General features: G+C 35.0%; 1 long non-coding RNA gene across 1 annotated transcript; it reads left to right on the top strand.

Moving 5' to 3' along the window:
- Nucleotides 1–789: 789 nt before the first annotated feature.
- Nucleotides 790–2963, top strand: LOC145959071 (uncharacterized). The gene is made up of 2 exons (XR_014434686.1): nucleotides 790–1923; nucleotides 2718–2963. It is a non-coding gene; the product is annotated as an uncharacterized LOC145959071 (long non-coding RNA).
- Nucleotides 2964–12236: the final 9273 nt, after the last annotated feature.

Raw genomic sequence — 12236 nt, 5'->3', positions numbered from 1 at the left:
TTAATTTTTTTAGTCACCCGCAAAATCATTTAGTGCACGTCTACATGCTACACCATAAATATTGAAATTGTATCACCTAGTCTTTTTAATGTTACTGGCATTGGAGTAAAAACATATTTTTACCCAGTAATAAATTTACTTACGCTATTGAAAATTTCTTTTTTTTTTCTTCTTCTTTCTAATATTTAATAAATCAAAACTTCAAACTTTTATTTCACTGGAAATAAAAAATTTCATTAAATATTTATAGGAATCAATATTAATTATGAAAACACTATTATATATATATATATGATGAGAAAACTAGAAAGAAGAAAAAATTCTAAAAAATAAAATTTTAATTTTTGAATAAAAGAAAGTTAAAAAAAAAACGAGTTAATCTATTTTTAAATGAAATTATAATAATTTCTCTTATTTTTTCAACTTAAGAATATTCTATTTTGTAATTTTTGCAAAAAAAAATTATTTTATTTTTAATGTAATGACCCAATAAATTACTATATTTACTATAACACAATAATTTAGTAGTTGAAAACATAAACATCTAATTTAAGATTCTCATACATGTAGTATATCCATGCAATAATATATATATATATATATATATATATATATATATATATATATATATATATATATATATAAAAGAACAAAAAATTTAAAACAATCTTTGCTTATAACAACTAGAAATCATAAAGTCCCTTATTTGGGTTACAACAAAACCTTACAAATTCAATACTAGAAAGTAATATAAGTGCTAAGTTGTCGATCAAGCATTTGACAGCTGTTTCATAATAGGTTCTACCAAAATAATGTCATCTCCTATATGGAGACCATCGTACTTGCCCTCCAACCTAATCTTGACTTACTCTCATAACAAATATGATCATTATAGTGAAATACATGAAAAAATAAGGGTAAAAACTTATGTAAAGATTCAACATATAATATAGGAAGCAATAATCTCACTATATAACATCATCAACATCAACTACTCAACAATAATCACAGCTCAACTTAAAAACGTCACAGATAATTCAACTTATTTGATTAACTTCACAACTCATATGTAACACCCCAGTTTTCCAAAATGGTTACTATTATTATTATGATATTTGGTAGTTATCTTTTATTCCAAATGTAGCTAATTCATACTCCATTTATGCTTAATTATAGGCTTTAGAAATATATGTATATTGTTGGGCTTAATTAGATAGTTGTAAACTTTCTTTTCAATAAAATCGTTTTCGCTGGGCTGACTGGCAAACCTCGATGTTTAGGGCATAACTTGGGCTGTGATGGTCCAAATGATGCAAAATTGGTGTCAATGGAAATCTAAGAGAAAAACGCACAACTTTTACAGAAATAGTCATTTGCAAAATCGGTCGTTTAGGAGGTCAAAATTGGAATTTGATTGATACAATTGTTTCTCGCTGGACTGATTGGCAAGCCTCGGTTTGTGGGGTATAACTTGGTCGGTGGTTGTTCAAATGATACAAACTTGGTGGCTATGGAAAGATAAGAGAAAATCCTACAACTTTCATGAAGGAAATATTTTCAGATTCGGCTATCTATAAGGTCCAAATCAGTAGCTAAAGTCGATGAGGAAAAGAACATGGCACCAACTCCATTAATTCATCCCACCAACTTTAATAATTCATCTCACTAATTCATTCCACTTAGTTTTGTCTAAGATTTTTTCATTATTTTCCATTTTTTTTAATGTGTCTTGAAGGCTATAAATAGCCCTTCACTTCTCCATTGCAAACCATCCCTCAATTCTCATTCTCTCTTCTCTTATACTCTCTTCTTCTCCTCTTCTTCTCTTTGAAGACCTAGAGGAATCCATAGGAGGTGGTTCTATCCTAGTAGAAGGAGCCTAGAGGAGGAAGCTCTTCTTTAGTTTCAGCGCTTGTCATCCAGGTAAGGGGGGGAGTGAGAAACCTCGCTCTGGGTGTGGGATTGTATGCTGGGTAGTGGGATTGGCTCCCAATCCTGTGTTTGTTATATGTCATATTGTTTGTATGTTCTAATTGTTTGGTTAATATACGTGTATGAATAGAAACTATGTTGAGACTATGATTGTGAAAGTTGTGAATATGATGTGATAATGTGAATGTGATGATATGATATGATGATAATGTGATATGATGTGATGATGAAATATGATGATGTGAAATGACCATGAGATAATATGAAATATGATTGAGACATGAGATATGAAATGTGATAATATGTTAATGAGATATGAAATGACCATGGAAAGTGATAAAGTAATATGAGAATGCATAGAGTCTTGTTTGACATGCATCATATGCATACAATACTCCAGGTGTGCCGCTGAGGCCGCATACCCACGACTAACAAGGTGTACCTTTGGGTCACTCACGATATGATAACTAGGTGTACCTTTGGGTCACCCACGATATGATAACTAGGTGTACCTTTGGGTCACCCACGATATGATAACCAGGTGTACCTTAGGGTCACCCACGATGATATGAGAATCTTCCGTATGGCGCCACATGCATGCATTTGTGAGTCTAGTCAAGAAAACCAATGCATGATATATGTGCAAATATGAGATATTGTTATTTTACGTATGTATTGTTTGTGTTTGGCTATCTAGTATATATTCCTACACTGTGAGCCGAGTGAGATGTTTTCTCACTCCCTTTTTCTTTGTGTTGTTTTTTTTTCCTTTAACCGTTATACAGGTGATTATCAGCATGAGGCTGAGGATGTTGGTGGTGAAGCTTAGGCTTCTTTATGGGCTATGCTCTGATAGGACATGTGACATCGGGGTATAGATAAGATTAAATTAGGTTGTTAAGGTTATTTTAAATTACTTTGAAAACTTTGAGATTTATTTCTTTGTAATTTCCGCTGATTATGTTTGTTAAAAATGTGATACTCTGTAATCATGTTTGATTATTAAAGTTATATTATTTAAATTTATTGAAGTAGGATATGCGGGGTAGAGGGTGTCACATTTAGTGGTATCAGAGCCTGGTCGATTCTATCGGCCGTGAGTTATGTTTTTAACATGTTTATTTGATAAATGAATTGATTGTGAGATCTATTATGTTAGTATGATGCTTGCCTATGTCTATTAATTGTATTATTTCTTTAGAATATGGCTGGTAGAAATGATCGTGCGATTGCTGATGCTCTCCAAGCATTAGCCCAAGCTATGAACAACAATAATATGAATGGAGTTGCTCCTAACTGGTTGGAGCAATTTCAGAGGAATAATCCACCCACTTTCAAAGGAGGTTATGACCCAGATGCCGCCATGAATTGGTTATCAGAGATCGAGAAAATCTTTAATGTTATGGATTGTCCCCTTACAGAGAGAGTGAAGCTAGCCACCTTCATGCTGACAGCTGATGCTTACTTTTGGTGGGAAGGAGCACTTCGGAGGATAATTGATGGAGGCGTGCACTTGAATTGGGAGAACTTTAAAAGAGTATTTCTTGAGAAATATTTTCCCGATGATGTGAGAAGTAGGAAGGAAATGGAATTCCTTGAACTCAAACAAGGAAATGATACTGTGGAAGCTTATGTTGCCAAATTTGATGCTTTGGTCCGCTACTGTACACACTACCATGGTGAGAATGGTGAAAGGGCCAAATGCATAAAGTTTGTAAATGGTCTGCGTCCTGAAGTGAAAACAGCAATTAACTATCAGGAGATATATCATTTTCCCATTCTGGTCAATAAGTGCAGCATTTATGATCGTGACAACCGTGCTCGTGCTGCTTTCTATAAAGGAGCTGGAGGTCCTACTCGTACAGTGAATCCTAGTACTTCTGGTAGGAGTAAGCCTTATTCCACTTCTACAAGATTTCAAGGGAGTATGTCTACTACTAATAGAAGTAAACCCTTTACTAAAGAACCCACTGTGAATACTATTGGAAGTGTTGGAGGATCTACTTTTTCAGGGAGGTGTGGGAAGTGTGGACGTGTTGGTCATAACAAGTCAGAATGTCGTGACAAGGAGATTACCTGTTTCAACTGTAGTGGTAAAGGACATATTAGCACTCAATGTCCTGAACCACCAAGAACACGTGTCGTTGGATCAGGATCGCAAACCGAACGACCAAAGACTGTAGGAAGAGTATTTGCTCTTAGTGGTGTTGAAGCTGCTCAGTCAGAAAATTTGATACAAGGTACTTGTTTCATAGCTGAGACTCCTTTTGTTGTACTATTTGATTCTGGTGCAACTCATTCCTTTATTTCCATCTCTTGTGTCCAAAAACTGAAATTGCCTGTGTCTTTGTTAAATTTTGATTTAGTTGTTGAAACCCCTACTAATGGTTCAGTAACTACATCCCTAGTGTGTTTAAAATGCCCTTTGACAATTTCTGATAAACAGTTTCTAGTTGACTTAATCTGTCTGCCGCTTAGTCAATTAGATGTAATCCTTGGTATGGATTGGCTATCTTCTCACCATGTTCTTTTAAATTGCTTTGATAAATCCATTTCATTTGGTGAATGTAAGAGTACGGAATTTCTTAGTGCTTCTAACATTAAAACTTGTTTAAAGGAAAATGAAAGGGTATACATGATCTTATCTTCATTAATAGTTGAGACTGAGAGTAAGCTAGATGAGATTCCCTTAGTGAGAGAATTTCCAGAAGTATTTCCTAAGGATGTGTCTAGTTTACCACCTGAGAGAGAGATTGAGTTCAGTATAGACTTAGTGCCAGGTACCGCACCCATATCTATAGCACCATATAGGATGTCTCCTAAAGAGTTAGTTGAGCTTAAGAAACAGATAGAGGAACTACAAGAGAAACAATTCATTAGGCCTAGTGTTTCACCTTGGGGAGCGCCTGTTCTATTGGTCAAGAAGAAAGATGGGAGCATGAGATTGTGCATAGATTATAGACAATTGAATAAGGTAACCATTAAGAATAAGTATCCATTGCCTAGAATAGATGACCTTATGGACCAGCTAGTTGGGGCTTGTGTGTTTAGTAAGATAGATTTGAGATCAGGTTATCACCAAATCCGAGTGAAATCCGAGGATATCCCAAAGACTGCTTTTAGGACCCGCTATGGGCACTATGAGTATTTAGTGATGCCTTTTGGTGTGACTAATGCACCTAGTGTTTTCATGGACTACATGAATAGGATCTTTCACCCTTACTTGGATAGGTTTGTAGTGGTCTTCATAGATGATATTCTAGTATATTCTAAGAATAGGGAGGAGCATGCTGAGCACCTTAGGATCGTTCTTCAAACCCTTAAGGAGAAACAGTTGTATGCTAAATTGGCAAAATGTGAATTTTGGTTGGAGAGTGTAAATTTTTTAGGACATGTGATATCCAAGGATGGGATAGCTGTAGATCCTTCTAAGGTAGAGGCGGTTCTTGAATGGAAAACACCTAAGTCAGTTTTTGAGATTAGGAGTTTTCTAGGACTAGCTGGGTATTATAGGAGATTTATAGAGGGTTTTTCTAAATTAGCTTTACCTTTGACCAAATTGACTAGGAAAAACCAACCTTTTGTGTGGGACTCTAAGTGTGAAGAGAGTTTTCAAGAACTTAAGAAAAGACTAACTAGTGCCCCTGTGTTAGTATTACCTGACCCTAGCAAGACTTTTGAGGTATTTTGTGATGCTTCCAAATCAGGTTTAGGTGGAGTACTTATGCAGGAAAGAAGGGTAGTAGCCTATGCATCTAGACAACTTAAAACCCATGAACAGAACTATCCTACTCATGACCTTGAGTTAGCTGCTATAGTTTTTGTACTTAAGTTGTGGAGGCACTACTTGTTTGGCTCTAGATTTGAGGTGTTTAGTGATCATAAAAGCCTTAAGTACTTGTTTGACCAAAAAGAATTAAATATGAGACAGAGAAGATGGTTAGAGTTTCTTAAGGACTATGACTTTCAGTTGAACTATCACCCCGGCAAAGCTAATGTGGTAGCTGACGCTTTGAGTAGGAAATCCTTGAGAATTTCTTCTTTAATGATGAGGGAATTGCACATGATTGAGGAATTTAGGGATATGAGTTTAGGGTGTGAGCTAACTCCTAAGAGTATTAGGTTGGGAACCTTGAAGGTGACTAATAACTTGATAGATGAAATTAGAAAAGGTCAGAAGGTAGATCCTTTCTTATTGAGTCAAGCTGAGAAGTTGAATCAAGGTGTGGAAAGTGAATTTAGAATTGGAATAGATGGAGTATTGAGATTTAGGGATAGGTTGTGTATTCCTGGTGTGCCTGAACTTAAGAGAACAATTCTTGAAGAAGGACATAGGAGTAGCCTTAGTATTCATCCTGGAGCCACTAAGATGTACCAAGACCTTAAGAAGATGTTTTGGTGGCCTAAGATGAAGAAGGAAGTGGAGGAATTTGTGTATGCCTGCCTAGTATGTCAAAAAGCTAAGGTAGAACACCAAAAACCTTCAGGTTTGATGCAACCTTTGGATGTGCCTGTATGGAAATGGGATAGCATCTCTATGGATTTCATAGTTGGATTACCTAAAACTACGAAAAACCTAGATGCTATATGGGTCATTGTAGATAGATTGACTAAGTCTGCCCATTTTATTCCCATTAACATTAGATACTCTTTGGAGAGACTAACCAAGTTGTACATAAGTGAGATTGTGAGATTGCATGGGGTTCCTACTAGTATAGTTTCTGACAGAGATCCTAGGTTTACTTCTAGATTTTGGGACAGTTTACATGAGGCTCTAGGCACTAAGCTTAGATTGAGTTCAGCCTACCATCCCCAAACAGATGGCCAAACCGAAAGAACTATTCAATCTTTGGAAGACTTGTTGAGAGCTTGCATCTTAGAACATGGGGGTAGTTGGGATAGTTTCCTACCTTTGATAGAATTTACCTACAACAATAGCTACCATTCCAGTATTGGGATGGCACCCTATGAAGCTCTATATGGTAGGAGATGTAGAACACCCTTGTGTTGGGTAGAACCTGGAGAGAATGTTATCTTAGGACCTGAGATAGTTCAACAAACTACTGAACAAGTTAAGATGATCCAGGAGAGAATGAGAGCAGCTCAGAGTAGGCAGAAGAGTTACAGTGATAAGAGGAGAAAGGACCTTGAGTTTAATGAAGGTGATCATGTATTCCTTAAAGTTACTCCTTGGACAGGAGTAGGCAGAGCACTAAAATCTCGTAAGCTTACTCCACGTTTCATTGGTCCTTATCAAATCCTTAAAAGGATTGGTGAAGTAGCCTATCAAATTGCCTTACCCCCATCTCTTTCAAATCTTCATAATGTCTTTCATGTTTCCCAACTCAGAAAATATGTCCATGATTCTTCCCATATCATTGAGTCTGACAACGTTCAATTGAAAGATAATCTCACCTATGAAACAGTTCCTTTAAGAATTGATGATACGAGGGTGAAACAACTAAGAGGAAAGGAAATTCCTTTGGTTAAGGTCGTTTGGGGAGGAAATTTTGAAGAAAATGCTACCTGGGAATTAGAAAGCAAGATGCGTGAAGTTTATCCATTCCTATTTTCAGGTAAATTTCGAGGACGAAATTTCTTAAAGGAGGGGAGAATTGTAACACCCCAGTTTTCCAAAATGGTTACTATTATTATTATGATATTTGGTAGTTATCTTTTATTCCAAATGTAGCTAATTCATACTCCATTTATGCTTAATTATAGGCTTTAGAAATATATGTATATTGTTGGGCTTAATTAGATAGTTGTAAACTTTCTTTTCAATAAAATCGTTTTCGCTGGGCTGACTGGCAAACCTCGGTGTTTAGGGCATAACTTGGGCTGTGATGGTCCAAATGATGCAAAATTGGTGTCAATGGAAATCTAAGAGAAAAACGCACAACTTTTACAGAAATAGTCATTTGCAAAATCGGTCGTTTAGGAGGTCAAAATTGGAATTTGATTGATACAATTGTTTCTCGCTGGACTGATTGGCAAGCCTCGGTTTGTGGGGTATAACTTGGTCGGTGGTTGTTCAAATGATACAAACTTGGTGGCTATGGAAAGATAAGAGAAAATCCTACAACTTTCATGAAGGAAATATTTTCAGATTCGGCTATCTATAAGGTCCAAATCAGTAGCTAAAGTCGATGAGGAAAAGAACATGGCACCAACTCCATTAATTCATCCCACCAACTTTAATAATTCATCTCACTAATTCATTCCACTTAGTTTTGTCTAAGATTTTTTCATTATTTTCCATTTTTTTTAATGTGTCTTGAAGGCTATAAATAGCCCTTCACTTCTCCATTGCAAACCATCCCTCAATTCTCATTCTCTCTTCTCTTATACTCTCTTCTTCTCCTCTTCTTCTCTTTGAAGACCTAGAGGAATCCATAGGAGGTGGTTCTATCCTAGTAGAAGGAGCCTAGAGGAGGAAGCTCTTCTTTAGTTTCAGCGCTTGTCATCCAGGTAAGGGGGGGAGTGAGAAACCTCGCTCTGGGTGTGGGATTGTATGCTGGGTAGTGGGATTGGCTCCCAATCCTGTGTTTGTTATATGTCATATTGTTTGTATGTTCTAATTGTTTGGTTAATATACGTGTATGAATAGAAACTATGTTGAGACTATGATTGTGAAAGTTGTGAATATGATGTGATAATGTGAATGTGATGATATGATATGATGATAATGTGATATGATGTGATGATGAAATATGATGATGTGAAATGACCATGAGATAATATGAAATATGATTGAGACATGAGATATGAAATGTGATAATATGTTAATGAGATATGAAATGACCATGGAAAGTGATAAAGTAATATGAGAATGCATAGAGTCTTGTTTGACATGCATCATATGCATACAATACTCCAGGTGTGCCGCTGAGGCCGCATACCCACGACTAACAAGGTGTACCTTTGGGTCACTCACGATATGATAACTAGGTGTACCTTTGGGTCACCCACGATATGATAACTAGGTGTACCTTTGGGTCACCCACGATATGATAACCAGGTGTACCTTAGGGTCACCCACGATGATATGAGAATCTTCCGTATGGCGCCACATGCATGCATTTGTGAGTCTAGTCAAGAAAACCAATGCATGATATATGTGCAAATATGAGATATTGTTATTTTACGTATGTATTGTTTGTGTTTGGCTATCTAGTATATATTCCTACACTGTGAGCCGAGTGAGATGTTTTCTCACTCCCTTTTTCTTTGTGTTGTTTTTTTTTCCTTTAACCGTTATACAGGTGATTATCAGCATGAGGCTGAGGATGTTGGTGGTGAAGCTTAGGCTTCTTTATGGGCTATGCTCTGATAGGACATGTGACATCGGGGTATAGATAAGATTAAATTAGGTTGTTAAGGTTATTTTAAATTACTTTGAAAACTTTGAGATTTATTTCTTTGTAATTTCCGCTGATTATGTTTGTTAAAAATGTGATACTCTGTAATCATGTTTGATTATTAAAGTTATATTATTTAAATTTATTGAAGTAGGATATGCGGGGTAGAGGGTGTCACATCATATATGATTAATGACTTTACAACCCAACATTCAACAATATCTACAATGCATCAACTTTACAACATAATAACTTTATGTATGGTCACACATTTTCAACTAAAAAATCTCTTATAACACAAGTGAGTAGTTTAAGTGCCTTGACTCTATCAAACTAACAACACAAAAAAAAGATATTTATTCTCTAAAGACTTACAAAATTAGTTTGGATACCAGCCAATATCAACGCAAAAATGGTTACTCGGATAGTCACTTAAACTAAAAAATGTTTAATACCATCATTAGGTATAATAAAACTTAGGTATGAGTCTGCTACGACATTGATATGCATTAACAAAGTCTTATGTGAAATTAGTCTATTAACTATTCTCTCAATATCACACACCCTTCTAGCACTCGATTAAGGATTTTATCCCCGACTCCTTACCTTACTCTATAGGTTACAACATAAACAATATGGCTTGACCTAACCCCATATGTATCAATTAAGGACCTAAAGGAGACAAGTTTCTAAAAGCAACACTTTATTTCAGGAGGCAACCAGGGCTCACTAAGCAAACAAAATTCTTTGTGGGATCTCTCGCTAGGAAACCATAGCACACTAAGCGAGTAGAACCTAATATGAGTCCTCTCACTAGGAACGCTATGTCTCGTTGGGCGAGCCTACCCACATAACCATTCTATCATTGGACGCCACTTTTGTCGATGAACGAGATTACAATTTTGGGTAGCATGTTCTTCAACTATGAATGAGTTTTAGGCAATGTATCATCTCGCTAGGCGATAATAGAGTTTTCCACTATGAAAACCCACTTTCTCATTTCAAAATCAACTATCATACAACATGATCTCAACATGAAACATAAAATTCATCATAAACTCACTTCATACAACTTAAAAACCAATAAAAAAACACTTTATGCAAGCATCTCATAATATAATATCATCAATCTTTCTTCAAATCCAAAATACTCAACTTAGAACCACAACTCATCAACTTCTCATATTAAACACAAATGCCACCAACAAGAAAATTGACTCAACCTCTCACAACATTTCAAGAAAGTGAAGAGTTACAAACTTCCTTTACCTCAATTACTTTAGAAATTAAGGAAAAAGGGAAGAATGACGAAGAGCAAAGAATAACAACACTCATGTATGCAACTTCTATCTATGATTTTGAGCTCCTCAACTTGAATCTCTATTGTAGCTACACAAACTCTGCTCAGAGTAAAAACCTAGATGTTCCTAGTGAATTAGAAGAAGAAAAGGTTTTCCTTAGCCCCAAATTTTATCTCTTTAAAACTAAGAAAAATAAACTTATGAAGTTCAAGTTCTCTGAAGACCTTATATACCTTCCTCCATTTTTAGGCAACTTTGACCTCAACACAACAACTCTAAACTATTAAGAATCCTTAATCCTTGGAGTTTCAAAACTAAGTAAAACAACATAACAACACAAAAGAAGATATATATATCACACAACATGAAACATATACTTAACATACCACACAAAGTTACATTTAATTTTTCTCGCTAATCAAATTATAATTTTTTTCTTTTATAATTATTCACAACATGCAACATATACTTAACATACCACACAAAGTTACATACTTCCACACAAAAACAAGGTCAAATTGGAGTGACTGAGTGTTTAATAAAGTTTTTAGAAACTATTTTTATTTTTTCACAAAAAGAATAAAAAAAATGTTATTACAAATTATAAAAAAAATGTCACTATCAAACACAATAACTGATTCACAATATATTAATCATTAATCTCAAGATACAATACAGTCACATGCGAGTATGTGATGTAATAGACACAAACTCTCTACTTGCATGCATGTGATACCAATCATAAGATATGCACAATGCATATATAACGATTTGTCAATTTATCGATTTGTGTGCATATGATGCATGTTACACAAACTCAATAATATCATGAATCACTACACATACCCAATGATTTGTTATACATTTGATTTACCATACATATGATTTGTCATATACATGATTTGCCATATACATCATTTTTCGTACACATGATTTGCAATACATGTGTCAAGTATCTCATTCAATCAATGTATCAAGAACATCCATGTTTATTTCACCCTCATCAAACATTAGGATCACTCAAACTAATCCATTTCAACTCGAGTAAAAGAACAAGTTCCATACCAAAAGTCACACTTATCATTTCAATCAATAAAACACTCTAAAATAACCTTAATAAGCCAATATCATTCCATTTGTAGCATTCATTCATCATAACATCACAATGTCATATTCACTCATCATACTAAATCATATCCATCAATTAGCACAACAAGGATCGTTATGAAACATATGAAAACCTTAGCCATAGTCACTAAGAGATCCTCATCAAATTAAGCATTTACATTAATAACTTAACTACCCTAACAACGTTATTGATACCTCAAATTGATTCCTTAGGCATCGCTACATCAAACACCTTAAGTCATTAACAATTAACTTACCTTATAAATTATTCACAATTGTTCTCTCTCATGATTTATGTTTCCTAAACATTAATATAGGTATCTCAAACCATTCATAAGATCAAACACTTAAAGGGCAAAGTTATATGGTCTAAACACCTTATGTGTGTGTGTGTGTGTGCTATCAAGTTGATATTAATTTTATTAGAAGGAAAATTATAACATGAAGTACTAGAAAATGTGGTACATGGATGAAGCACTAATTTTCACCATTGGATATATTATTTAAAAATTGA

This window comes from Cajanus cajan, chromosome 1 (genome assembly GCF_000230855.2).
Source record: "Cajanus cajan strain Asha chromosome 1, NIPB_CcT2T_4, whole genome shotgun sequence".
NCBI classification, from domain to species: Eukaryota; Viridiplantae; Streptophyta; class Magnoliopsida; order Fabales; family Fabaceae; genus Cajanus; species Cajanus cajan.
This window is presented reverse-complemented; position numbering and strand designations above follow the sequence as displayed.